Source organism: Lepisma saccharinum, chromosome 11 (genome assembly GCF_977018435.1).
Source record: "Lepisma saccharinum chromosome 11, izLepSacc3.1, whole genome shotgun sequence".
NCBI classification, from domain to species: Eukaryota; Metazoa; Arthropoda; class Insecta; order Zygentoma; family Lepismatidae; genus Lepisma; species Lepisma saccharinum.
In genome coordinates this window covers 54857403-54883268 of record NC_139239.1, presented here as the reverse complement: position 1 = coordinate 54883268, position 25866 = coordinate 54857403, and the positions used below count along the sequence as shown (strand labels likewise).

The following is a 25866-nucleotide window of genomic DNA, read 5'->3' as shown; positions in this document are numbered from 1 at the left end:
ATGCATACTTTATAGTGTTTACAGTACACGTATGGGAGAATAGATTATTTTTTTCAATTGTAAACGCCGGACACTGGCTCATCTCGTATGGCTTTCGTGCAGTATATCTAACGTTCTTTGCAGACATCGCGGGAAATGCTTCGGTGTAAAGTACTGGCAGCTATAAAAAATGCTACAAGACTTTTGGAAGTATTTATGCTAGCAAAAATGCTAAGGGAAATGTTTCCGTCTAAAGCGAGCCTCATGCAGCTTTCAGACCAAATCGATACGCGGCAAGTGGCGTTTGGAAAAAGTCATTGGCAAGAAATGGAACTTTTCGTACCGAAGCGACAAGACAAGTTGCACATGTCGCTCGGACTGAACGGAGTAGAGCATTATAATTTCGGTATCTGCGTTAGTAACACGTTACTTTTTCGATACACGAGTTGGGACGGTTACCAAAATTTAATGAATAATTGTTATGTTATGAATCTTCGTTGTCGTGCATCACTTCGCATGCGTTACTTTGATGAAATCAAAACTGAAGGATTTATTGCATTAAACTTATGCATGTAAAGTTACACTGGGAAAATATGCACTACAAAGAGCATGTGATACTTGCGTAAACAGTGTTCTTATCGTATGACAAAGTAACAGCAGCGCATTACTTTCGGAAACAAAGTAACGGGAACAAAGTCAAAATGTCAAGTCCACCTTACGCTCAGAAAGGCCAATCGGGAGCTGACCCACAGTTTAAAGAGACATCAGAACAACTGTGCAATGTACCTTCACCGGGATCGAACCCGCGACCCCTCGGTTGCAAGGCGACGACGTTACGTTACCACATCGCCATCGGGAAGGCCAAAGAACGGTAAGGTCTTACTTTTGGTAGCAAAGTATCGGGTTACTCTTTTTGAGTATCTTATACAACTCTGTCTTCGACGGATCATCTCGTCAAGTGGATCTGAAATTATCTTCAAAAATATTGAAGCGGTAGCGGCTAATTTAAAACAAAGGAATATTCAGGAGGATTTTTCAAAGTCAAATTCGAGATTCTACTTTGGCTATTGAATGAGGGAAGGAATTTTGTGAGCTGATATCAAAAGTGTGAAACTAATAAGCTGAAAATATCCATAGTTCTAACTTGACACGATATAAAGAATCTAATTGGCCTATTTGATTACCTTACCGAGGTAAGAATCGAATGCAGTCATTACCTACATATTCTTTAGTAACAGACAGAAAACTTCGAGCACTGAAAGCTCTACCAGGAATTATCTTAAATCTATATAAATGGTTTCCAGTGTTGCGCCCAAGTCTAACAGTATAAAATCAACAATCTGTATCTCCTACCTTTCAATACTTCCTAGACAAATGAACTGCAAATGGATAACTTGGTTCACCGTCTTAAGTATAAACTTCATGTGACGATAGCATTCTCGATTGGCTTGTTATCTGTTCGCGTCACCAGTCGAGAAAGTCGACACCTGCTGACCCCAGAAATTACTTCAAAGATAAAGTTTGGTGCGTTAAAAGACTTATCTCTTCTTTGTTTTTGCAATATACATCCTCTTGCGTAGTTTGTTTAATAGTTGTTAACTAATAGCGTATGAGCTTCTGTTTATTTCTCCTGTAGCATGTCGCTATTACGCAATAGATGCAGCTACAACTTTTTTACTCGTTTACTTGTATCTATGTCACCATATCGGGCGTTACACCTGACAAAAATGAGCTTATTAAATTTCAAATATTAGTGAACTAGAGAACTATGGGTAAAGATTCATTACCTTTTTGTAATAAGGTATTATGCACACTTAACACTTTTATTTCCAGGCATCTGTAATTTGCGAATAAATATCTATATCTGTATTAAAATCTGTCCATATAGGACTCACTCTACCACTAAGAATGATTGGTACTGACCATATAGTTAGAAACGAAATTCAGAGCTTCGCCCAAAATCGAATCCGAGATCTCTTGATTACAAAACACGATGTGTAAAATTCCTATGAAAGCTGAATAATCGAGTTCTGATATAGAAAAATCAAGGCAAAAATACTTTCCAACAAGCATTCACATGAATACAAGGCATGTGAACAGTGAACGAATTTACCTTGGTAGTAGCACTGCGTAATTCATACAACACAATTTTGATGCTCTCGTTTTAATGTTAAGTAAAATTTATTCGAAAAGTTTCAACTTTCCCAAGAAGAATATATTTAATACTACTGACATTTGTGTCGGAATATTTGGAAAATATGTTAAATTTAACACACTATTTATGGGAAGCTAAGAGTGAAACTACAGCGTAGTAGACGTGGCCGCCTTCTAATCAAGGGGACCTGGGTTCGATACCCGGTGGAGGCACATAGTGGTTCGGATCCCACTTTAAACTGTAGGTCCAGACCCAATTAGCCTTTCTGTGCATAAAGTGGACTTGAAACACCAAATCAATCAATCAATATATCTACAGCGTAATAGAAGATCTGATGCAGAAAGTTGCGGCACTGTCAGGTATCTAACCTGTGCCATGTTCATTTCAAGGAAACTGGCCAAGATAAACTATATCTCTTCATAATAATAATATTATTAGTGACTCGCTAGCCGAGCACGTTAAGTGGTCGACTCCGAGGTTAGTCACGGAAGGTTTAGGATTCGAGTGAACGTTGCTGTTCCTTTGCGATTATGATTTCTTGTTTGGGCAATCCTTCATCGTCGCAACTAGCTTAGATCGGTAAGAAAGACATGAAGTAAGATAAACACACAAAGATAATAAATATGGCTCGGAAGGTATTGACCTAAAAAATTCAAAACAATGACCTAGAGGGTGATCTTAAAATTGTTAAAAAATGACCTAAAAATTATAAAAAATGTCCTGAAAATAAATTTTTGTTCTTATGATTTAAGCTTGCTTTTCTTTTCATAAATAACATGAGAGTGTTTGAATAATTCGTTAAAACCTGTGCTAGTTTAAACTGCCGAAGCAAAAGGGGGAAAAGCAGTTAAGTGCTAATGAAGTTGCCTTTATTTTTATTTCAAGTTTTTTCTGTTCTTCATTCACCTCCTTTCAGAGTGAGCCTTGCACGATACAGTAGTCGCTCAGAATATGAAAATACAGTTGTGTTTCACGTGCATCATAATATTTTTTAATGTTGTGATTAATTTTACTTTAAAACCACAGATTAAAGCGATAATAATGGCCAGCAAGGGAACTTCAAAGAAGGCTTCATCCAGAGTATTTTAAGTTTGCTGGAGGAAGAATTAATTTATCCCATTAGCAATTTAATTAATTACAAAAACTATTTCAATTAAAAATAATATTGTACTTTTGCATTTACCATATTTTCGATTAACGGCGTACTTGTAAAAATACCATTTTAGAAAATTTAAATATGCAAATATATATATGCTAGCAAACATTTAAAAGTTACGAAACAACAGGGAAAGAGCAAAATAAATCCTCAAAAAATGATATAAAAATGCAACAAAAACTGTAAAAGAAATACTGAAAAATGACCTAAAAGCCAAAAAAAGGGCAGAAAATGCATAAAGTAAAAAACAATATTTTCTGGTTCTAACTGCAAGGAGATGGACTACTATCTGGCTTAGCACTATCCAATTCCCCCCCCCCCCCAAATGAATTTTCATCAACTTCCGAACCATAGGAATAAAAGTAAGAAATATTTGCATTTAAATTTTGCTTAATGTACACATACCTATCTTTTCTTCCTTGTTATTCTGGTTTAATCGCAGAGATGATGATGGACAATGATTCGCATACTCACAAAGGAACATTCGTGCACAAAGCGGAGCTCGAACCAGAAATCTTATACGATGAAGAAGTATAATTAAATGCACAATTAATAAATCAGAAGAACGAGAAACAGAAATATCTGTGACTTACAAATACGAACTCTTACCGAAAACGGATAGAAACATGTAGACCTGACTCTTGCTAATCAAATTGTTTGTGGTTAGTTTGAATTAATGTTTCCTGATTCCATGAATCTTGTTCTTGATTGCAAATAAATATAGCTACTTTCATGCAACTGGAATGGAGAAAACGTGTATTGATGATGACATGGTATCAACGTTGAGAACATTTCTTCCGCGCGTCTTACGACACACTGAACAAAGTTTTTACGAACTTCTCAACAACGGACGAGAAACACAGGGAAAGCGAAAGAAAGTTTTAAAAAGTAGATAGCAAAACACTCACCGGCTGGACCAGAAGATTATTTTTTTGCTATTTTTTTTGGCGGTCACTAAGAGTTACACAAAAAAGTGTATGCATTCACGGCAAAGCGACGCGACGCCTGCACTTACGCGGGTCGGGGAGTGCGGGTCTCACTGGAACACTGCACGATCGCACATCTCTCTCGGGTCGACGGCGTCGGTGGGAAGTCGCGTTCAACGTGCGCGCGCCGGGTGACGTCACTCGAGCGTCTCCCACCCAACGGCTGGCATTCACTCGCGATATCGCAAAACCAGGAACGCAGTGTTGCAGGGAGAACCGGAATGTTTCCCTTTGAAGTTTGTTTTGAGTTCACTTTATGCACGGGTAGGCTAATCGGGAATGGGTCTACGGATTACGTTGGGATTCGAACCACTATGTGCCTCCAGCTATGGTGCCCGGGATCCCTTGATTCCAGGGCGACGACGTTACCACTACGCCATCCGGAAGCATGTATTTATCACCCCTATTCATTGTTATAGATCAGGAACATGTCCAGGACAAAATTATATATTAAATTGAATTGTTGTTTTAAGTCCACTTTATGCACAGAAAGGCTAATCGGGACTGGACCTACAGTTTAAGGTGGGATCCGAACCACTGTGGCTCCACTGAATATATTATATCTAAATACGCTGTCCCGGGAATGTCGGAAGCGAGCGAACGAATGCAAGTAGTGACTCGAGAGGGCTAGACCAATGAACACGTACGAGGGAAAAATGCCTGGAGGAGGGAAAGCGACTTTAGCTACCAGCTTTTGCTTCGCGTCTCCCACTCGTTTTCTCTACCGTTATGCGCGGCCTTGCTCCAGAGATAGTGTAGAGTCTCGATGTCTGTGTGACACGCGCGGAAGACCTGGGTTCGATTCCTGGGGTTGGTGATATCAAGTAGTAATATCTTGGACAATATCTCTGTATAAAGGCACATCTGCAGCTCACTCAGTCTCTGATCAGTGGGTATCCTTGGGCAACCCTGAAGGGAAGCAAGGCCGGCTGGAGCGTGGTGCTGATCACTGCACTGTTGACAAGATCGAGAATGTGGGGGTTCTACATCCACACACATTACAATTCTTCATGGTGTGGTGCAGTATATACAGTGCATAGCTTACGTAACGTCAGTTTTTCGAAAAGACGAGATACTCATAAATGTTCCGAGTCAACTATGAATCTTGGTAGCATACATACACACACGGGTGTGCGATTAAATATTACTATTTTTTTGTGTATTTTATAGCATTAATATCTCACAGTATTTCATGTATTTCGAATTCGTCCAGATTGTTATATTCTATTAACCATGTTTAATAGCCCCCTGGCTCAAAATGACACTGGCGACAACAATAACCGCTTTGAAAAGTTACTTTTGCACTCTAAATTCTGTACAATTTCACGAATGTAAATGGTGTCCCATCGTTTTAGCCTATCAGCCCTTCACCTTGTAATCAAGGGGTCCCCGGGTTCGATACCCAGTGGACGCACAGTGGTTTCAATTCCACATTCAACTGTAGGTTCAGTGGACTTAAAGCACTCAATATGCCCAATCACTCAATCAATCACTTTATACAGCCCTTTGTATACACAGATTATAATAGTCGAATCATAAGTTTTATTAACATACAAAGGCATTCCGAATTAGGAACTTTCCTTTGCGCAAAGGAAAAAATATGTTTAAAACTAGTATCTCACGAATGGATTTATCCCAATATGATAACATGACTCATCAGTCTATAAATATGAAGTTCGTTATTCAAGATGTTCATGTTCATCTGAGGACATTAGAGCCTTCATTGTTCTTAATCACCTTTAGATTATGTTTTTATGTAACTTCATCTAGAATATATTTCAAGAATTTCAATCAAGTATCTTGGGTTTAATATGCTAAACAAGAAAGCAACGAAAAGTTATTTGACAGCTATGTGAGCATGTAATTAATTAAGTTTTATACACCCAATAGAGAAATTGAACTTTACTTTAATCTTTAGAGTATCTTCTTCAACGAAAGTCGATTTCTTTCTGAAAGCAAGAGCTCTGTAAAATACACTGCGACGCAATACGCCCATATGTTAATCGTATTACACCAGCGCAAAGTGGACATGCAGTAAAAGAATCGCAATCGCTTGGTGTCCTTCAGAAAGGGTGCTCTTGGACAGAACAAAGACTATTTCTCTCATTTTCTTGTCTCGCAGGCAGAAGGTTATTTACTAAGTGCTTTAGATTTCTGAAGAGCAGAGTGGGAATAAATTAGGGAACGCCTACCCAATAAACCCAAGTATTCATGGCAATAGACGAAAAATTTTCATCCCTGTCAATATTTAACGTCATATTTGTAAAATATTTCCCAACGCAACAATCGTTTGGTACAAGAGTAAATGGTTAACAAATTTAGAATAGTGTTTTATTCAATATATATTGATACACTAATTTCACTCCTTGTACACACTGTTACCTTCATTAACAAGAATGAAAATTATATTACATGAAGGTACATAAATTATGGCTTTATCGCAATCCCGTCATGTAGGTTGAATTGTATCTTTTGCAAATACGCTGTTTAAAGAAATATTTCTGTACTTACATTAAATTCATTAACATAGTAATATCTTAATGAATTTAATACAAGGTATATAAAACGAGAAAATCTTGCATATTTATCATTGTAAGCCTTATTGTTTTTCATCGCAATCACTTGGTGCACATTAAATCTGTGCACAAGACGACTGAACTGAAGATAAAAAACGTTAATTTAAATGAAATATTACCTCATTGTATTTTTGTTATTTAGCGTCACGTTTTGCCACTTTTGACTAACCTCAACCATGGCGATGAGTGATGATTAGATGAAATTGATGAAGGGACAGTTACAAAGAACATGCTCTGACAGGGACTCGAACCCTGTGATAGAATCGAAAATCGGCCACTTAACGCGCTCGGCGACAGAACCAGTTGAAAAATAAGCATGTGGCTAATGTACATATTACAAAATGCACTAACAACTCGTGAAAATATATCTTCCGTACATCAACCATGCCAAGTGTATTTTCAAATTTTGTTACGGTCGGGCATACGTTAGCACCTAACTGAACAAGAGCAGTCATTCAAAGTATTTGGTCAGTTACGTCAGTCTTGACCTGACCAAGATATCAAAAACAAAGCAAATACTAACTAATTACTGCTCAATTTCATTACTGTCTATCAACAAATGAGCATTTTGAAAGTAAATCTGGAATATTTTAAAAATATATCTGACATCCAACATGTCCTTAGCCAGATATGACTCGCCCTTTTTTGAATGAAAAACTAATATTTGTCTGAAGACAAGACGGTATTTTCAATATTGTACTATATGTTATATTATATATCGAGAAGAATGAACAAGGGTGACTTGGTTAACATACATGGTGAATTTTACAGTGGGAAGCAGAGAAGAAACCGTGTTTAAATTTTTCATCACTTACGGAGAGTCAATGCTCAAGAAATACTTTCATAACTTGACTACTTTGCCAATGAATAATACTAGTACTAGGCTAGGAAAAATGCTAGAAAGAATGTCTTACATTTCATTAAACCGAAAAATCTATCATCTCGCTGTAAATGTACCCAAACAAATTACAGCTATGAAGACGAAAAATATTGAGAAATTATTGACTACGATGCAAAAATGATCTTTACTGACAAACATTGGATAAAACCCACTATTGTTAAAGAAACCAGATAAATGGTTGATATCAACACCATTTTAACTCCACAGACTTTAAGATGGAATGGCCGGAAGGTGCTGGGAGGGGTAGGGAGTCACTCTTTCTATGAAAAATGAATGCCAACCTAAAATTATACACTCACACACATAATTTCATTTCAGTCATAGTAATTTATGTTAGTTACATAAGGGCTTTGCAGAAACACAACTTCAAACTTAAGGAGTGCTTCCTGAGGGAAGAACACTATTTGCCCCCTCTGAAATTACTTTATTTTTAATTCCCTGGGAAAAATATCCTGCTGATGTCCATGGAGGTTAATGTTGACCGCAATGTGGTAAGGATCTCCTGAGAGTAGGCTGCTATCTATGTCTCTTTTACACCAGTGGACTGACATTTCCCACCTCTGATTCCCGCAACATTTCCCTGGGAGAATCAAACCCGTGACCTTTAATCCACCTGCCCTACTTCTGGAAGGAGACAACACACTTACGGCTAATCGAAAAAAAAACAAGGACTCGAGATGGAAACTCTGCTTCCTCTCTTCCACTTGCATCATCCATCTCGTGACCCAGTGGGAGACCCTTTTCCACACACCCTGCTTAACCCGCTGTCACCGAGAGGAGGAAGACGACATGCTGCACGCTGCAATTTGACACCGTGGGGGGTAACGCGTGTTCTGGAGCACACAGGACTTGGAAGATCACCGTCAAGAAACAACGGATAGGAAACTATGGATACTTACATGTTCCCGCTCAGCCCAGACGAGATCTCTAGCTTCAAGGACCTATGCCGATAGATTCCATGGTTTCTGTAAGAAAATAAGATAGCAATATTGATTAAGTCAGTATTTTACTACTACGTAAGTAGAGCTAGGCACTAAAAATTGGCCAAATAAGCATCCAGAAAGGCACTAAAATTTTGAGGAAAAAATGCATAACAACAATATTAATGCAAGTGAATTTGGTATATGTAATAACCTGGGAACGTATTTATATGTAGTAAAAGTGAGCTAAATATGTCAATACATATTTAGTTATTTTCACCAAAATATAGAGTAAAATATGGACTTAAAATTGTAAAAATTTATCTTAATACACTACACGGGCTACATAAAAATAGTACACTTAAATTGACATTAATTGTACAACAACACAATATGCTTTTTCATTTTCTGTTTCCGAAATATTGATTAACAAAATTTTGTTTTAAATGTTCGAACGTGAATTTCCTTCTGTTCTCTCTTAAGATGGATTTACATTGACTAAATCTGCTATCAATATCACAAGAAGTAATGGGAGTGTATTTCATTTGTTAGTTATTCGAAAGAAATTCATCCAACTCTTTCGGTCACACGGGGACATGTAGTTATTTCAGGAATATGAAGTATACGTATGTTGAGAAATGTTTCAATAATGTGGAAATAATATGTAAAAATAACTAAAATATGATCCAAAGCCTAATAGATATATGTATAAATATTGAAAATAAAATCTGAATTTTTCAAGTCTACATGCCATGATGCGCAATGGTAATACAAAATATAACTGACTTCAGCTTCATACATAAATATGTATTTACATATAATTCCGTTCCCTGGTGGTAACATATAATATACGTCCTCTCTCAAGGCACTGGAGGTAAACTTTCTTTTGCCATCTACTATACACCAGGAGACGATATCCTCTACTCCTATGTTAATTGAAGATTTATAGATGAATTCTATACAAAAATATTAATTTTTTATTAATTATACCATTTCACCATGAAAGAAAATTTAGAGGGCTAATTACTTTTTTGAATTATAATGTCAATACTTTCATCATCGCCTTGTAACCAAGGGGTCACGGGTTCGATACCGGGTGGAGGCACAGTGGTTCAGATCCCACTTTGAACTGTAGGTCCAGTCCCGATTAGCCTATCTGAACATAAAGTGGACGTAAATTCAAAATTCAAATTCAATAGTTATGTTATTAACCTGAATCACTTTTAAAGTATGTAAGAGTTTTAACTGTTATATAATTTACATACACCCTAGTATTACGTGCAATATTATTATGAGATAAATTAACTAAAATGGTAATGCCAACTCTCTTGCCTATTAAATAAATACAAGTAATGTTCTAAAGGGACATTTCAGACCGAAGCGACAGGCTGCTAGCAACACTGGCTCCGTGTTGTCTGTGGAAAAGCATTCACTGTCCATACTCGACCACCAGACCGAGCTGACACGATATTGAGAAAATGGCTCAGTCCAATCGACACACGCAGCTTTCGCTTTCGTATGAAAGCTCCCTAAAGCTTGCATCATAAGTATCATTTTACAAAAAACAATTTGATACTTTGACTAAACGAACTGGGAGTTATTTGAAAACAGTCACACACCGTAGATACCTCTGAAGGTTACGATCGCGCGCGCGCGCGCACACACACACACACACACTCACACATACACACCCACAAACAGACAGAGCCAGGTATTAGTGATTAAGAAACCGTTTAAACTGTTGCAACTCGATAATAAGATTTCAGCAACAGAAATAACTTTTTTGCATCATCTGTAACCGGCAAAGTTGAATATACAAATAAGTAGGTATTACTCTCACTTATAAGCGGTATGTATATATTTGCATCGTATCTATTAGTTATACGGTCCTCCTCCGTGGCCCTGCTGTCTAAGGCGCTGTGCTTTGGGCTCCGACTGTGGGACGGAATGGGTTCGATTTCATTGTCTGGGTTCTCGGCATGTGTATAGGAACGGTGGCAACCCACCATCGTGAGGAAATTGGGAAGCTACGAGTGAGTAGCGTACCCCGGTCTCCGAAATCTCCTACAACGGCTTAAGGTTCTACGTGCTGACCCAACGTCACCCCATTACCGATTGAAGATCTCCACACCTCTAGGTAGGATTGTGAGAGGGAGAGTGGCAGACGAGAGATAGGCCAAGGCCCTTCCAGAGCTGTCGAGCCATGGGTTGTTGTTATTATTAGTTATAGGAATTTATTTTTGACGTGTTTCTGTATTATTCTACACTATAAATATTCTCAATAATAATAAACTGACATGCATCAGCCATGGTAAGATGTGGATTGGAGTTGAAATTGATGGCAAAAGGAAAAGTCCAACTTAGAATGTTTAATTAGAAAGCTTAACAGGAATTTCTTCACCGTAAAGTAACTGGTACAAAATCTTTATTATAAATGTATAAAATTTTAAAACAAAAAAAGTGAAAAAATATATTTTATGATCAAAGATTCAAAATTTCTGCAATAACAATATCTAATTATAACTCGCTTCATTGATAGCGCAGTGGTAGGCTCGTTTGTTCAATTACCTTCACTTCAAAATATGAGAGTCTGAAAACATCAATTAACTTGCCGATATTCAAATAAGGCATTATCTTCAACGCTGAAACGAGTAGCAATTTAGCAGGATTATTAAAGAGCATGTGACGGTACACTTCACGAGACAAGTAGGCAATGAGGAGAACTTGTGGTTCATCTTGAAGCACATATTAGAGTAGGGACATGATTATGATAATGATAAAATCATCGTATGAAGAATTAGGATTGTTGTTAACGTTTAACGTGCATTTTCCTTTCCTGTATTTTCTATTTTAAGCTTTACATACGTACAGTCACGGACACGTCTGGGTTGTAACAATCCTGTTAAAAGTTAATACCATTGTTCCAAGCCAGTACTTATTATCTTATTTCCAGTCTCTTATTCGTAAATCAGTACAAATGATATTGTACCAAATGAAGTGAAGTGTACAAATATATGAATTTATGAAAATCTCTCCCAATTTATTTTCGATTTCAGTCAGCGAGAACTATACTAAATAATAATATTTTTAAAGAAAGCCACACATATGCACATAAAGGGTGTTTAAAAAAGACTGGACATTTTGAAACAGGGGTACAGAGAAGAGAATAAATAGTTGCAACAGATTTAATCATTGAAATGAATGATACAGAAGATGTCATTAAATAAATATATACAGTTGAAGAGAGGGGTAGGTATATGATGATGACGTCCAGTAGATGACGACCTTTTCTAAGCAACCATTCCTGCAGTCGTCGAGGGACATCCTGCATAGTTCGATGTAGCATGTTCACAGGAATCTGAGTCATTCTTCACTTGTAGCAGCCAGAGTCGAAAGAATCCGAGAAAATCGCCCAGATTAATGTGGAAATGTTACGTCGATTGATTGATTGAGTTCATTTTACTTCGCGTTTTTTGTGCCTCTTGGCTAATTTGCAAAGATGGGGATGAGTGATGAAATTGATGAAATGACAGTCACAAACAACCAAGCCCGACCGGGATTCGAACCCGGGACCCTTGGCGTCGCAGCGCGATGTGCTAACCATTCGGCCACAGGGTCGGGCAAAATGTTACGTCGAGGTATGGCGGATGTCCCTCGACGACTGCAGGAATGGTTGCAGTGGGGCAACCACGGGGGGGGGGGGGACGCCCCCCAACCTTGGACTGAAATGAGTTCTAGGAGGGCAAGGGGGGAAGGGGGGGGCAAACATTTACGGCCAAGTGTACCTGCAGGGGGCAATTACCGCCAACAATTTCAAACTTTATGCAAATAAAAATACTTTTCGTAAAATTTTCTTGCTCGTTTCGCTCGCAATGCCTGCTTTTCTTAGTCTTATCAAGTTAAGAACCGTAGCTAGGGGACTGTGGTAGTCGGTCCTCGGCACCGAAAGATCTAAATAAAAATAAATTGTGTAAAATTGATTGATTGATTTACGCACAGAAAGGCTAATCGGGACTGGACCTTCAGTTTAAAGTGGGATCCGAACCATTACGCCATCTGCCTCCACCGGGTATTGAACTCAGGACCCCTTGATCACAAGGTGACGATGTTACCACTACACCATCGGGGAGGCACAAAAGTTGTAAAAGAGAGAATGCATTGGCGTCCCGTGGAATTGTTTGCACCTTATTAAATCAACATGTGATTTCATCCTGCAAAAAAATTGGATCCAAAAATTTTCTTGCTCGCTTCGCTCGTAATTTATCATTGTTCTCTGTAAAACATTGTAAATTACTAGACAGAGAAATAAGACTTGTCTTAATTGATTTTGCTTTAAATACATGAATAATTGTTTTGAGGAAAGGGAGCGTGCACATTTGAGAGACAATTTATGTAATTTTTGCTGTTGGTTTATTGTGAAATGGATGACTTGGTTGTGTAATGTATTTAAATAATACATGTTGTATATAATATGTATTAAAGAAACGTTGAATACGTACACAATTTAGTGTCCACATCGCTCCATGTTGCATATGCGAGAAACATATATCGTGCATCATAGTTATACATGTTAATGTAAAAAATAATTATATTAGGAATGCATTTATCAAGCATTTTCTGTCTCTCAAAAATAGTTTGTGTGCTTCTTTTCTATTATTATAAACTGAAATTGAACGTATTGAACGTTCATCAATTTCTTCGGAACTTCTCTTAAGGGAATTCGAGCTCCTGTTATTATACAGTTTCTATGGCATTTCTCCCATAACATTAAGCTTTAACACTCCAATAAGAAAGCAATAAATAGCGTGGTTATTATTCCTTGCACATAAATACCTGCCAAACCAAGGGGAATTTTAATATTCAGCCTAGCTCTCATAAGCTTGTCCGTGGAAAGTAGAACTAGATATTGTCATGCAGAGTTAAGTGCATCGATACCGCTGCAAGAACTCCGACTAGAGCTCTTAAAATATTACTATTTTTTTCCTATTAAGTTACCATCCGTCGGAAATTGTTCCAGCAAATGTTTCCCCCCTTCTCAGTCATATATATGGCGGCAAGCAAAATGATTAATGATTTATAAGCGTCGCTTCGGACACGGCGGCAGCAGAAGAGAAACTAATGCATAATTCATTAAGAACAAAAATAACACGCATCCATTTGCGGCGAGCAATGAAATTTTTAAAGGCCTGGAATCGCTCGCAAAGGAGTTTGAGACTCAAAAATCGACCAAGTTTATGTTATGCCGGGACCAGCGTCGTATCAGACGATGATGAATTCCTGCCCGATTCGCTTCTTTCCCACGTCGTTCGCGTGTGTTCCTCGAATCTATTTTATCGGGAACGCGCTCGAACACTCATACGTGAAGATGGAATTGAATTTAAATCGTCTTTTGTATCCGGTTCGAATAGATAAAAAGGAAATAAAAAAAAGGAACGTCGGCGTGAAATATTAACATTAGAACGTGACTTCCAAAACAAGTTTTTTAAAAAAAGCTAAAGGAACTGAGATAATCCAATGAAAAATCTCTCTTTGATTGGCACGATCTCATCACGTGCGTTCACCGTAAAAGGTCTTGAGTTAAGTCCAGGCGTGGGTAGCCTTTTTTTTGTATTCTCCTTCATAGTTTTACAGTTGGTGTGATTCAATGTATTTTGCGTCGCTTTGCTTCCAACTTTGGGAAAATCGCGACGATGTGGATAAGTGAAATAGATTAGGAACACCCACGCGCAGGACGGGATTCGAAATCGGAACCCTAGGGCATGGGAACGAATGGTGATGAAGAGACAATCGCAAACACATATAGGACCTCCTCGATGGCGTAGTGGCAACGTACCGGGTAGAGGCGCATAGTGGTTGAAGACTCGGAGACCGCAAGCTTAGAAACTGGGGAAGGCTTGGTTTCATTTGGATTACTTAACTTCGCTTTTCTGCCAATTGTGGCTAATTGTGAAGACGAGGATGAGCGATATTATGAATTTAGAAAGAGACATTCACTAGGAACACCCATGTCCAGGCTGAGATTCGAACCAGTGTCCTCTGGCGTCCTAGCGCGCGGTCACCTGACTGGCGAAGGAGAATTGAAACTAGGTGTGGAGGACAAGTTTAGTAACGCAGAAGTACCGCAGAAGATAAAGAGACGTGAAATACCCCATTCTGTATCCATTACAGTATAGCAAATATTAAATTTCCCAAACGAGGTAAATAAAAGGAAAGCCACACGAAAAGTTAAAGATATTGAATTCAATTTTGATCGAATGCTAAAAGTGTTAATTCCCCATCACATACACGAAAACTCCTTTGGTAAATTAATCATAATAAATAAACATTTCTCTTCACAAACAAATTTTAAAACGGCCGTAGATATTGACAATACATGATTCTTCTGTCCTATAGCTGCGATGCGCGTGAATTACTCAACTGATTCACCAACTAATATTGTTCTCGTCAGTGAACACGCTCATGTCTTCATATTTCATTACCTCATTGCACGCACATGCATGTTCCATGTAACTATGCTTTAGCATAATAGACAATTAATAGTGATGTGTGTAGTTCCTGAATAGTTGCTGGGTCAGTTACCGATAGTCCGCTGACAGGGGTGATTCGCTTCGAACGAAGTATAATGTGTCATGTTGCCTTCATTTTTTTGCTCACTTAATATTTGTCGTCATTATAATTCCTGCAACTAGTTTATCCTATTCTCTCCTCCTTTATTCCTTTTCTCTCTAATATTCGCAATAGTTTCTTGGCTACGTAAGCCTACTAAAATACAGCGAACAGCTAAACACCAGCGAAATCAAATCACATGAATGCTAGAATTCTAAGCAGAAGTAATGTTTCAGATTTTGAAATATCATACATGTTTCTCGAAAGGAGAGAAAACTTGGAAAAAGTCTTTGTTGGCGACGGCCAAAGATAAAGCCGAGCCTTAGTGAATCTGAAGTCCGCCTACGTTAGTCAAGGTCGTGGATGCAAATGCGCATTCACTAAAAGGACACCAGTGGAAAAATAGGGTTGACGGATACAAGTGTAACGAAAATAGATTCCTTGAAAATCGTCTTGAAGGTTCACAAAAGGTGGCATCTTTTGGCAAATTACCTTAGGGGGGAGAGGTTACGAGTTATAACAGACATCAGAAACACAACAAAGCTGTAATAAATAATAATAAGAAACACATACAAACGAAATGCCCGTCTCAAACCTGTAGCGTTGTTTCGAGCACGTTTCTATGAACAGTGTAGATTCATTTTCTCGAGCTAGTCTCGCCTTCCGCGGTACGACGGTAATATTGTTATGGTACTGGCGTACGCAGGGGGGGGGCCTGATGGGGGTTGCAGCACCTCCCTAAATTTTGAGAAAATCAAGCTTTTCAAATTAAAGCAGTTAAGAACTCTGTATAAACCTCCAATTACGATTTTTGAGTTCGAACAACTTTTAAAACGAAGGTTAAAATTGGCAATTACGAAATATTGTATATAGTATATCCCCCTCCCCAGAATTCATCTATGTAATATTCACCTTTACAATCCCTGCCCCCTCCGAAAAAAAATCATCCGTACGCCAGTGGTTATGGTTTATATAATTAATGCACATTAAGCCAAATTTTGCAACAAAATTATGAAAAGGGAAAATTTTATTGGTTATAATACAAAAGTGTTTATTAATTAATAAACTTCAATATTATAAAATTATATGAATTGAAATTGTACCATCCCTTTTGCTGTTGTAAGCTCCCATTATTTCTGTACATTTACGGCCATGCTCTGAAGGTGCGTAAAACCTCTAGTGTTGCTCTTTGCATTGTGACGTAACTTCCATTTATAAAACAGCTACGCGTCAAGTTCTCTGAATAAGTAATTCATTCATGAATATCTGAGCTAAGTGATGCAATTTTTCCCCGCCTTGGCAAAGATTAACCTAACGTTTACATTTTCTAATACAAGTAAAAAACAGAAATGCCAATGCGTTAAGTCTGTAGCTCAGACAAAATGTTTAAATGCATCATGCAGGAAGCTGCATAAAAACGTATAAATGTATGAATTAAAGTACAGCTAAACATGCAAGGCACACTCAGTTCCATCATATGATGCACTTTGTTACGAACATACATGAAACTCTAAATCTGATTCTTAGTAAAGGTAAAAAACACAGTTTAGTGCATCAATCGATGCGTTTCCAGTTCATCAAATAGATTTGATGCATTTAATTTTTGTATGTACTTCTCTGGATTGCGCATTGTCAAAATCGTGATATTTATAAAGATGCTAATAGTATCACCACGGGTCCTTTCCGTAAATTCCAAGAATGTCTTCAACAATCCATGATCGAATATAATGTACAACAATGAACAAGTATATACCCTCTGTCACTGCAATCTCTATGCATTATGGATCCTACAAGGTTAAGTTGCCGGTAAATCTTAAGGATTGATTTACATAGAATTGCAAAGTGAAAAAGGTCATTTGAGGGTGAATCAAATGAAAACGGAACAGTGTTTGTACGGAACAGAGCTCTCCACCGCCGAAGAAGTCCAATATGATGCAGAGTATTGGCAAAGTGAAGCTGCTATGTTCTTTCGATCATGAAGGACCCCTTCTCCTTGAGCTCCTGGACCATGGTCTAACGGTCATCTCTGCTTGTTACTGCAGTACCCTCTACAGTTTGCAATCAAGGCCAAACTGCTCGGCCTGTTGTCCTCGGAGTGGTTTTGCTGCATGACAACGCGCGGCCACATACGTCAGCTGTTACAAAGAACACGTTGGTGACGTTTGGGTGGACAGTGTTGGAACACCCACCGTGTAGCTCTGATCTATTGCCATGCGACTTCCATGGCTTTGGTCCGCTGAAAAATACATTGAAGGGTCGGCGCTTCCACTTGGACAATGAAGTCATGGACAATGTTCGCAATTGGTTGCGATCTCTGCCAAAGAAGTTCTACGAGCAGGGTATTCGTCGCTTGATGAAACACTGGGACAAGTGCTTGTGTAACTTTGGAGATTACGTTTGAAATAAACCTTGTTGATTTCATTCTGTGGCCCCTGTTCCGTTCTCATTTGGTCCACCCTCATGATAACTATGATTTATAAAAACAAAGCACAGGAGAATTGAAAGTCTGTTCCCTCTTGTTCTTGCAATCAATTCACTATTATTGCAAGTGTTTCACTCGAGAGGCAGTAATTGTAAATAAGTTTGGTCTTACATCACCATAGTATCAGTCCTTGCGAGAGGTGAATGGGTGTTACTGTAGAGCTTCTTTTGCGAAAAATATTGGATTCCCTCTCGTTTTCGCTTCTAAATGCACAACGTAAAGTGTGAAATTTCTATTTTTGGTTTTTCTTGGTTTATGAGTTCTATGGAGTTTTGTTTGCTTGCCATAGCCTCGCAAATATGTGAATAGGCAGTGCCCTAATATCGACAGGGATACCATATTTCGGATATATTTGTTTTCTTTCTCTAGATGCGAAGGAACACGTAGGATACTATATCAGAGATAGATTTCCTTGCTTCTATTGCATGATTTTTTCCTGAATTCTGATAAAGCTTTAATTTCTGAGTGACCAAGTACGGATACAATCAAATCAATCACACAAAAATTACACAGCCACACAAAAAAAACAATATTTTCTGCTCTCTTGATGTTCTTTCCCACACACATTGCATTGTACATAAATATTCCACGTTACACATTTTTGTATGTAATTTTTTTCCGTTTTTTCGTCTATTTTCTTCTACAAAACAAAGTTGTCAATAAAACAAACTTAGTACTTTGACGTAAAGGAATAAAGTTGTCTAGTGTAACAATCACATGGAATTTACTGGTTATTAAGATATCATAAACTTGCATTAAAAAGTCTCCGATATTAAAGGTTGTTTTCTTTATTTTTTTTTAACAAAATGCAATTAAATTGCCTTGTATCCGTTTTAAAAATACTACATGCTATAATTCCATCTGCAGCATGGTGGCAAAGCCTCCTAATCTTCGTCAATGTAGTGGAAGCTGGCCGTGAAATTGTTCATTGGAATTCAAACAAGGACGAAAGTGATCCTGATTGGAAAATGAGAAACATTTCACGGTGCGGTTGGGTTCGTTCTACTTGCCCCATGTTGATTAATTTACGACGCACATTTTCTGACAAGGCTAGCAAAATGGTACGAGAGGCGGGTGGAAGTACTGAGGGATTCAAAATGAGAAACCTGCACACGCCGTTGTAATGATTGTTCACACGAAAGTATATTTTGGTGTAAGGGGGAAAGCGCAACTGAACTCACAATTTTACTTCGGATTCGGTCAAATCTGTGGCCTCAACTGGAGATTGACACCGTGAACACTGACTAGTGATCACTGATTGGTTGTTTGGGATAGAAAGAAAGAAGATGAAAGAGAAGAAACAGGATCAAAGGTGGGCAGAGAAGATCGAAAAAGATGCACACACTCAGAGAGAGACAGGGAGAGAGAGAGAAGCGAAATAGAAAGGAAGACACGTTGAGAGAGAGGGAAAGAGAGGGAGAAAGTTAAGCGAAATAGACCAGAAGAAATGGAGAGAGAGAGAGAGAGAGAAAGAGAGAGAGAGAGAGAGAGAAAGAGAGGTGAAATTGATAGGAAGATACATGGATAGGCGAACACAGAGAAGCGAAATGGCAGGAAGAAACGTACACACACGAACGGGCGCGCGCGCGCACACACACAGAGAGAGAGAGAGACAGAGAGAGAGAGAGAGAGAGAGAGAGAGAGAGAGAGAAGCGAAATAGGAATAAACGGAGAAACATACACAGAAAGAGACAATAGAGAGATATAAGAAACAGAGAGAGAGAGAGAGAGGGGGGAAATAATCAGGAAGAAACGAAAACACACACACAGAGAAGCGAAATATGCGGGAAGAAACAGAGAGGGAAGCAAAATAGAAGGATGAAATTAAAAGAGAAAGAGGCCTGAGGCGGACGGGGAGACAAAAAGCTAAAGAAATGGAAAGGAAAGAAGGTTAAAGGAAGAGAGAAAGAGGGAGAAAGTGACCACGTAAGAAATAACCACCATTAGGTTTACTAGTCTGAGAGAGAACAATTCTTGTTCGTTTTTAAATTTACTTTATGCTTAGAGAGGCTAATCAAGACTGAAAACAGTTTAGAATTGGATTCGAATAACTGAGCAAGCAAACACTGGGAATCGAATCAGAAGCCTTTTTTTATTACAATGCGACAGCGTTAGTCACTATGCTATCGAGAAGCCCAACAAGAGATGAGAAACAGGCAGAATGATAGACAGTGCTAGAGTCACCCAGTCTGCCGTCTTACCGCCCACAAGCAAAGGAGTTAACCAGATAAATTAATATTTCATTTTTATCTTCAGTACTCAGTATTTGTATTGGGACTGTCTTCACGGGTATATTCAATGGGACTGCCCCCGAATTTTTGGCGTCTTGCGTCTAGCGTCTTTGGCGCTACTTGGAGAAGAAAGAGAGCGTTAAAAAGAGTTTAGAAATCAACTACTCTCTCTCTCTCGTCCATGGGATACCACTACATTAACACCCTTAGTTTTCCAAGCGCTCTCAACTAAGGGAAACGCTGCGTTTCGGGATTTAATTTCTTTTAATGAATCTTGCTGGTTAGTAACGAGGTTCAAATGTCTTACAAGACATCAAAAGCGCTAAATTACGTCATCCTTGCTATCTAGCTGATTGTCTGTGTCAGAATGAGGTTCAGCAGAACGTGAAATTTTAAATTTGCTGATGAAGTTCGTTCAATATTAACAGCCAAACTCGACAGAACCAATTTGGCTTCACCGATGTATGGACTATCCATCACAAAATTATGGAAATACATTCGGGAGTATACGACACACCCGCAAGTAAATGAGACAGTGGACATTGAAAAATGAAATATATAAATGCCTAAGAAAATATTGATCTGCCACGATGAGATAGACCTCATGGTGGAATGTTTAGCGCAGCGCGTTACGCCACCAAGGGTCCCGAGTTCGAATCCCTGCCTAGGCATGCGTGTCAACATCACTCATTCTCATCTTCACGATTAGTCAAAATTGGCAGAAAAGCGAAGTAAAATAAACCAAATAAAGAAAGGTCCCAACGGCATTTCGGATCTTCTTTCAACATTTTCAGATATAGTCTTCCCTCCAAAAAATACTGGGTACGAAAGAAAGAGACAGAGAGAGTCAAGATTGTGAAATGTAGAAAATAAGTTTTATTTCCCACATCTTTCCTCTTTATCTCCCCCTCTAGCCTCTTACTTGCTCTCCCATTCTCTCTCTCGCACACAGAGAAAGAGAGAATGAAATGGAGATAAATCTGAGAAAATGCCAATGCTTACCGCTGCAGAATCTAGAACACAGGTGCCTTGTGTAACCTCAGAGCACCCGACCGTTTCACTAATACGAAATTGATTAGTACTGGAACGAACCTGTAACCTTCATCATAAGTTGAGTAACCCTTAGACTTAGACCTGGTGCGCAATCTATGTTCAAAATATTTTTTTTAAAAAAAAGTCCGGATAGATCAATCAACAACGTAGGTCTTGAAAAAAAAATGCTGGAAGTCTCGCTTAGATGTTGATAAGGCTCTCTGGTGAAAAGTTGATTTGTTTTACTTCCACTTTTATATACTAACTAGCTGATTACCCGCCGTTGCCCGGGTATTTATTTATTCCAATCTTGCATTACACAGAAAAATAATGAATTCTAACTATACTGTAAAACGTAACTAATTTTTAATGTGATCGTGAATGTCACCAATTAGCTTAGAGACTCCGAAAACTATGGATTCGACACTACTCTAGGTCATTGGTGGCATTTTATTTTTCACCCCCTCTCCCCCCTCCCATGCCGATAGGTGATGAAAGTGAAGTTGAACCGCATTTTGAGTGTCACGAAAACTATGGATTCCACACTAATATCGGTTGTTTTCGAAACACAGCCTGAATGTTAGACAACCCGAGAAACACTATCGTTGTGCTGGATTGTATAGAGTTACGGATCTCTGTCTGTGCGGAATTTAATATCGGTCGTTTTGGATTATTTTTACATGTCACCCCTTCCCAGGGGTGTCTTACCCCAAAAAGTATTATTTCCAGATTACAAGTGATTCGTGTACCAAGTTTGGTTGAAATCGCTCCAGGCGTTCGAGAGTTATGCCGGAACAAACATACCTACACACCCACACACATACATCCATTATTATAAATGGCGAGCGAAAAGTCACCGGACCCAACTGCGCCTTTTTCATAGATATTTATTTATTTATAAATTATAAATTTAACAGATTGAAATATGCACAATGTAGGATGTATTCAATTCTTGTATTCAATAATATGTCTTGTTCCTGAAATTTGCTATTTATTGTTATTGTTATTATTACTATTATTAACATAGATGTTAGTGCGATATTAAAAAAAGATAAGATAAAGAAAACAAATGCACAAAATGAAATCCACACACAAAGCATAGGTATTCAGCTCAAAATAAACCTCAAACAACACGCTTCTCGCGATTAAAAACCATCTTGCACTGCGCGGTCTACAAACAGCCACTGCTGCAGTTACAACGCCAGCCTCGTTTTCAAAATAGGCTCCTCCCCTTCCCAAGGGTTGTCCAAACAAGCCGTGCGCGTTTGGTCGTACGGAACGGAAACAAACTTTGAAAATGATTTTTTAAACTTTCAGTCCGGCGACTTTTCGCTCGCCCTGTATATATATATATATATATATATGCATATAGATAGATAGATTGGGACTGGGCATATGTGCGCCATGTGCCTCAGATGCGAGTCTCTTTAATTACAAGACCCTGTGGCCGAGTGGTTAGCACATCGCGCTGCGACGCCAAGGGTCCCGGGTTCGAATCCCGGTCGGGCTTGTTTGTTTGTGAATGTCCATTCATCAATTTCATCATTTCATCACTCATCCCCATCTTCGCAAATTAGCCAAGAGGCACAAAACGCGAAGTAAAATAAACTAAATCAAATCAAAATCAAATCTTTAATTACAAGGCTACACCATTGCATTGTCTTCTGTACTAATACCTGTATTTTGAGCAGAAAGTTCTTATTTCATGCTACGGCCATCACATTTTATGTGCAGTTTGTTTACATACTACGTATTACTCATACCCACCGTGATGTCACCAAACCAGAAAGATTTGGGATATTATCATCTTTGTAACTATTGATGGGATTTTAAAAGTAATGAAATTCTCTTTCAGAATGGTTATATTCATTTTCATCGTGCAATTTACCTAATATTGCAGTGAAATTATTTCAGATATGTTTGTGTGTCCATTGAAAATTATTTTCAGTTAAAAAGCAAACCTTGGCCATAGGCAAAGAACGTTATGATCTACCGCCGGCCTCTTTGGCGGAGCTACGACGTCAGAGGTCCCGGGTTCGAACCCCGATCTGGACATGGGTGTTCTTTGTGAATGTCCCTTGATCAATTTCACCGTATCATTCATTGTTATCTTGGCGATAAGCCAAAGGTGGCAGAAAAGCGAAGTAAAGTAAACAAAATAAATCAAATCATATGGCTACATTTCCACCTTTCTTTCAATCTATAATATGCCCCGACTAGAACGTGGTAGAGTGAGATTATTTCCGTGACTGTTCTGCATATGCAGGTTGGGAGCGAGTCATAACTCCCGAAGTACCCAATCAACAAGTGATCCGCTGACGTCATCTCAACCCAGAACCTATCGGTAACACTCTTGCTCACGCTGCACACTGTTTGTAGGTTCGCTAGCCAGACTCGCGTAGTCAGCTGGAGATGTTTCGAAAGTAATCTGACTCTAGCAGGTAGCATATAATAAGAAAATGTCTAAAACGATCAGAACTGTTGCTTCTACAAAACAAACACCTAATTTTCTCTGTATGTGCTTATTTAACGTTAATCCCGACGATATAAAAATTATGACCAGATGAATCAATGAAGGGACAAACACAAGGAAACACTCGTGCCCAGTCTGATTGATTGATTGATTTGGTGTTACAAGTCCATTTTATGCATAGTAAGGCTAAACGGGACTGGGCCTACAGCTTAAAGTGAGACCCGAACCACTATGTGCCTCAACTGGGTATCGAACCCACGACTCCTTGATTACAAGTGCGCCATCGGGGAGGCCTTCATGCATAGTCTGAGACGAACCCGCAACCACTGTTGGGGTCATCCTGAATCGACCCTGGTTCCCGATATTATCATGAGGTTCCAGGCATTAGCATACGTGCCTCTCGAAAGTGGGAGATTCACAAACACATTTATGAAACCACAGTCCGCATCTCCACTAAGTCACATGATCACGTCTCACATTATCTCGACATTCCAGAATCGAAATGTGGTAACTAGAGACGGCACGCTGGAAGTCTATATCGAAATTGATTAGTCTGAGGTTTCTACTAGATTAATTAAGCTGTAATAGTCCTTGCGCCTAAACCACACAGCTGCAGTGTTGTCGAGATGTATCTAGAAACGAGATCACGATGTGTCTGTTTCTTCGTCTTTCAAAAGACCACGAAATTTACAGCTTCTGCAGAGAAATAAAAGTTTCGCTCTATAATTTACTCTCATAACTCCCACCACTGTTGTAGCAAAACATTAGCTAACCAGACAAGAGGCAGTTTTATTATTTGTGCCCTTGTTATTTTGCGTCGCTTTTCATCCGATTTTGGCTAATCGCGACTGTGAGGAAGAGTGGTAATAAGCTGAAGCTGTTGAAGGGACACTTACAAAGGAGGTTATCTAAGTGTGCCCCTCCGATTTCCATGAAACTTGGCAGGTGTATAGAGGGGCCCAAAGGAAGAAATACGTGTTTTTTTGTTTCGGCTAGAAAACTGTTTTTGGGAGCAACCCCCCCCCCCCCCAATGTCAAGATGAGGAGAAATTGAAGTGGGGATCTGACACCTGGGTCCCCCTCCGATTTCCATGAAACTTGGCAGGTGTATAGAGGGGCCCAAAGGAAGAAATACGTGTTTTTCTGTTTCGGCTAAAACACGGTTTTAGGGGGCAAACCCATCCCCTTTAAATGTCAAGATGAGGAGAAGTGGGCATCTGACCCCGAAACCTCGTAAATATGGCATAGGAAGAACACGCACATATAATTGGAACACACACAGTACAGAGCTGTGTTTGCCAGTGATATACACTTCATATTGCAAGTGTCCCACTTGTGTATCTGCCAGTACTATTAGCACAGAACTTCAACCGCAAATGTCCTTCACGATAGCACTTGCGTTTGGTACCGACAATCCTACAGTTTTGTGCTGCGTGTGTTCGAATTATATGTACGTGTTCTTCCTATGCCATATTTACGTGGTTTCGGGATCAGATCCCCACTTCAATTTGTCCTTATCTTGACATTGAGTGGGGGGGGGGGGTTGCCCCATAAAACTGTTTTTAGCCGAAACAAAAAAACACGTATTTCTTCCTTTGGGCCCCTCTATACACCTGCCAAGTTTCATGGAAATCGCAGGGGGACACTTAGATAACCTCCCTAAGAAGACATTCAATTTGGTTGGAGGAAAACACTGGTCGAAGATTTTTTCCCTTACTTTCTTAGTCACGTTGAAAGCAGATTGCTTTGATTTGTGAAGTTTTACTAACTGTTGCTAATTTGTAAATTCTTCACTTTATGTACGTAATAAACGATTGCATTGTTTATTAACTTTGTTTACTTTTTTAGCACTTTCATCCTGTAGTGTCTGCAGTTTCTATATTTGTTCTTCAGCACATTTTAATTTCTTTTTTCAGAGTTTCCAACTCACTATCTTGTTGGATATTTCGTGTATTGAGTATATTTCCAGTACTCAAAGTCCCTGAATTATATACCATGCAAATTCTTTTGCGAGGAGATAACTCTTCAAGTATTTCCACCAGGCAAATTTAAACTTGGCGGTCTACAGGAAATGCTCAGCAGTTCTGGTTTTAATTTTCGTTCGTAATCGGCATACAGCTGTTTTGGTGTTAACAGGATCTAATCTCTTACACTTTGAAAACAAAAATTTCACGTAATAGAATCATTTGGGAACGAAAAATAGCTTACACCTACTGTATTTTTGCCGCCCCCTGTGGCGGAGTGATTATCACATCGCTCTACGACTCCAGAGGTCCCGGGTTCGAATCGCGGCCTGGGCATGGATATTTGTAAGTGTCCATTCATCAATTTCATCATGTCATAACTCATCCCCATCCTCGCAAATTAGC

At 38.9% G+C, this 25866-nt stretch overlaps 1 protein-coding gene across 5 annotated transcripts in view; it reads right to left on the bottom strand.

Moving 5' to 3' along the window:
• LOC145994809 (tachykinin-like peptides receptor 99D) overlaps positions 1-25866 on the bottom strand; it is a 616641-nt gene that overhangs the window by 456905 nt on the left and 133870 nt on the right. For 4 of the 5 annotated variants that reach the window (XR_014442396.1, XM_083131117.1, XM_083131116.1 and 1 more), the window contains exon 2: positions 8653-8718. The gene's annotated coding sequence lies outside the window, so the exon portion shown is untranslated. Of the gene's footprint in view, positions 1-4198; positions 4319-8652; positions 8719-25866 lie in introns of those variants that run through there. The other variant, XM_083131118.1, reaches the window with a different exon arrangement.